General features: G+C 36.5%; 1 pseudogene; it reads left to right on the forward strand.

The window, feature by feature from the left end:
* The window catches only part of LOC103811798, a 5,367-nt pseudogene extending 1,736 nt beyond the window's left edge, over nucleotides 1-3,631 (forward strand).
* The last annotated feature ends 500 nt before the right edge of the window (nucleotides 3,632-4,131 follow it).

Below are 4,131 nucleotides of genomic sequence, written 5' to 3' on the forward strand. Positions count from 1 at the left end.
AATCTGATCCTATATAAAAAATATGTCCATGTATATGCATACCCTAGTGAATGCCAATATATTGTAGGAAAACCATCTCTGAGCAGTAGCACTGCTGTGATTGAATTAGCCATTTGAAGAATAAAATTAGACTCATCTCTTCTCTCTATCCACTTCTTAAGGGTTCAAACTCGTTCCTTGTTGCTGCGCATAAGTTTGGCCATGCCCTGGGCCTCTCCCATTTGTATGATCAGAGGGCTCTCATGTTGCCCAAATATGCCTACATTAGCCTCAGTGAATTTCTCCTGTCTCCAGATGATATAATATATTCTGTTCAGTTATCGTGAGTAAAATACATGTCTTTAAAAAAAAAAGAAAAAGGTAAGCAGAAGGGAAATAATCTCTTTCACAAAGTTTCACCATTAAAAAATTATATTCTGATAATATAAAAAAAAGCATTTATATGTGAAGCCCTTAATGTTTTTACAATTCGGTGGATTCTTTCTAAAATGTCTCCCTCAAGATCTCCACCAAATGATCCAGACAAATAGCCCTACCTCACCTAAAAACTGTGGCTCACAATGTCTTTTGATGCTATAACTACACTTCGATGAGAAGTCATTTTTCTAAAGGGCAGGTAAATATTGATAATACATTTGTCTCTGTGAGGTTTATTTGTTCTTGATCTATACAACTGAATGCTTCTGTGGTTCAGATGATTATGGGATTTACAATGAGACAAAGAGATTTCAATCCACGGAAATAAAACTTTTAGCAGATATTATTTATATTAATATTTTTACAGAAAACATCTCAATACCAATAAGGCTTTATTCACAAGTGTATAGATGGTTGCACCAAGTAGTGACTTGTCTAAATGCTGCAACTTTTTCCTAAGAATCGTAGAAAGGTTTGGGTCAGAAGGTACCTTAAAGATCATCTAGTTCCAACCAGGGACACTTCCCACTAGACCAGGTTTACTGTATGGTACAGGAACAACCTGAAATTTTCAGCTGCTTATGCTGATCCCATTAATCAATCAGTGCCAATGAGAAGGGTAATGCCAGAAAGAAGCCAGAATAGAAAAACTATGCTTCCCTCTGAGGGGAGTGTTTTTCTTTCTGACACATCGACTCAGGTAGCTTCCCTCACAAGAAAAAGCTTCTAAGTCAAAATGTGGTTCACATTCTTTTGCATATATAGAAATCTCTGTGGTTTATTATGTATTACAAAACCTGTTTCATATTTAAATCAGGCACCTATGGCAGGTTTATCATGATAACTCAGAAGCTGAATGTCAATTAGTTTCTGCCTTCAGGCCAACTCCGTCACCTGGTATTGAAGCTGCATATGAGAACATGAAAGATTTTCAAAGGTGAAATATGAGATTTTTTTTTAAAACTTTCTTAACTTTAATTTTCTGGAAAGATGGGAGCAAGGAAGGGTAGCTACATGTGCATGAAATGCACTACTCAAATAAATAAAACAAAAATTCAGGACATGTCATCCAGTTTTCCTAAAACCTACAATAAAGGAGTACATTTTTCCTTCTACAGTCTGAAAATGACTACTGAAACTAAATATTTTTCTTTCTTTGAACAGGCAGTAAATTTTGGATTATCAGCAGATATCAGGTGATGCTTGGTTATCCAAAGAATATCAACACACTGGGCTTCCTTAAAGGTGTCAAGAAAATTGACACAGCTGTTTGTGATAAAAGTACAGAGAAGACAGACCTTTTCATAGCCGACAAGTACTGGAGATAAGAAGAACTGACAAATGTTTTCTTATGAATGACTCCAGTATAATCTGAATACAGTTTAAATTGTCCTTGTGATAAAAGGGAAAGCAGATCTTTATGTACCTATATATAACTAGGTAACTCTAGTAATCCTGCTATTCATAGAAATATTTCTTTGCTTCCTGCATGGGGAGAAGAATACAGCTTTAGCTTTTGAGAGCTTAAGGGTGTCCTGAAATGGACATTCAAAATATGGACATGCTTTGATGCATTATGCCTGGAAGCTGAAAAAAATCTAGCATCTAGAAAACTTTTACAAATAAAATAGTCAAGAGCATCTCTAGAAATTAAAGATCTGAAAGATCTGAGGCCTTTTGCAGGATTTCTCTTATTTCTGAAAAGTCCTGGATTATTTTATCCCTTTTAGAAAAATAGAAGTGAGAGTTCGTTTTTTAGTCTTTGACTGGTTAGCCCTGGATTTTCATCATGTTTTTCCTAAATCCTATTCCCAAACCGGCATGAGTCATTTTTGCTACCCAAATACCAGACAGGTGGAAGCAAAAAGTCAAATTTGGGAAGCAGATAGATTCCTTCTGTGTGCAAGGACAATTTGCTGCCAAGGCTTTCTGCAGGCAACCAGAAGTATGTGTGGGTCACACAGACTTTACCATGACTAATTGTGGGGTTCCTCAGTGAGACATACAGTGTCAGCAGGGTTTTGAGATTCATGTGGTTTCCTGTCCTTTAGTTTTGATTGTTTTGGAAAGAGTATTTACAATATCTTGCATTGCTAATTTACTGCCTTGGTCACAAGACAATAGCATGCAAGAAAACCACACCACGCATTTCTTACCTAGTAACTCATTCTCTCAGCCTCATGAGCTGCATCCAAGGAGAAGTAAAACAAAGCCTCATTTGTTTGCTTGGGTTTTTTTGTTCCTAAGAGGGTTCCTCAAATCTGGAAGAACGTTTTAATTTCTCCTTTCAGCCCTCTTAATCCAGCCCCATCTCATAAAAATTGTCCTGGTTCAGTTAGGAAAAACTCAAATGTATTAGAAATAAGCCAGTTTCCTTTCCTCCATCTGAATCTGTCAGCGAGTAGAGGACTATGTACAATATCATGTCAAAGTCTAAGAGGAGTTCAAAATTCATGTGCAGGAATTCAAAATAAATATGTGCAGTTGCTATAGTAGGAATTAATTTGTCCAGTTTCCATGCTCTATCTGTCACACTGCTATTGTTGGAGGAGGTAAATCCCATCCTTGCTGTCAAAAATGTGGGGCTCCCTTCAAATTTTCTCACTTCAGATGCTTCTTTGAAGCTGTACCTGCCTTTATCAGCAAACAAGTAGCAACTTCATGGAAAACACAATGGCCAGCAACCTGCAGATACTTGTGCAAATAAATACTTTCTGTTGTATCCCAGTGAAATCAGAACTGCAGATGGTTAGGATCTTTCAGCAGCTGCTTAACTCTGTGCAGAACTGATATCTAAATTCTGTAAAATTGCATGTCTCCATTCATATGATTTAGGTTTGATGCAAACAGCTAGTCCATGGAGAAGGGTTATCCTAGACTGATAGTCAGTGACCTTCCAGGAATCAGCCAGAGGTTTGATGCTGTTTTCCAACAGAAAGGTAAATGGAGTGAGCTTTTACTTAAAATCAGTTTACTTCTAAAGAAGTTCTGGAGTTATGATGAATGTCTTTATTGCTGTATCCTGCCAAAGACAGAAATGATGATCCCTGCTTTGTCAGAATTAAGTTATTTCTTCTGTCCATAACATAATGCTTTGCTTTTTTTATTTCCAGGATTATTCTGCTTCTTCCATGGATCAAAACAGTGGGAGTTTGACCCTACTGCTAAAAAGGTTATCCAAGAAATAAAGAGTAACAGCTGATTTAACTGTTAATATCATTAAACTTCCTTAAGTTCAGCAAAATACAATAAAAATCATTCTAGATATCTCAAAAGCTTTTCATATACACACTACGATATAGAAGAGGCAACAGGACTAGTTTTAATAAATGTTTTTCATACACTTTAATAAATCAGCATGTCAGCTCAAATTGCATCTCCAAAAGCTAAAACAAAACTGCATTTTTTTCCCCTGACTAAGTGCAAAATGCCCAACATAATTTATTATTTTATAATCCAGATGGTTTTCAAATGTTTTGGCAGTAAACAGTTCTAGGTTGATGTCACCTGTTTTCTGTTTCATCTGTTGAAGATATTCTGTATTTCTGAGATGTGAAAGACTGCAGGCTAATATTCTTCCAGCATACAATGCTTGTATTTTGCTACTTTTCTCTCCATCTTCAAGAGCCAGGATTTTCATTAGTCACTTGCTTTTCTATCCTCTCTGCTGCATCTTCCCCTGCTCTTCTTTCACTATTTCAGCCTTGTCCCTTT

The sequence above is a fragment of the Acanthisitta chloris genome, unplaced genomic scaffold (genome assembly GCF_000695815.1).
Source record: "Acanthisitta chloris isolate BGI_N310 unplaced genomic scaffold, ASM69581v1 scaffold9461, whole genome shotgun sequence".
NCBI classification, from domain to species: Eukaryota; Metazoa; Chordata; class Aves; order Passeriformes; family Acanthisittidae; genus Acanthisitta; species Acanthisitta chloris.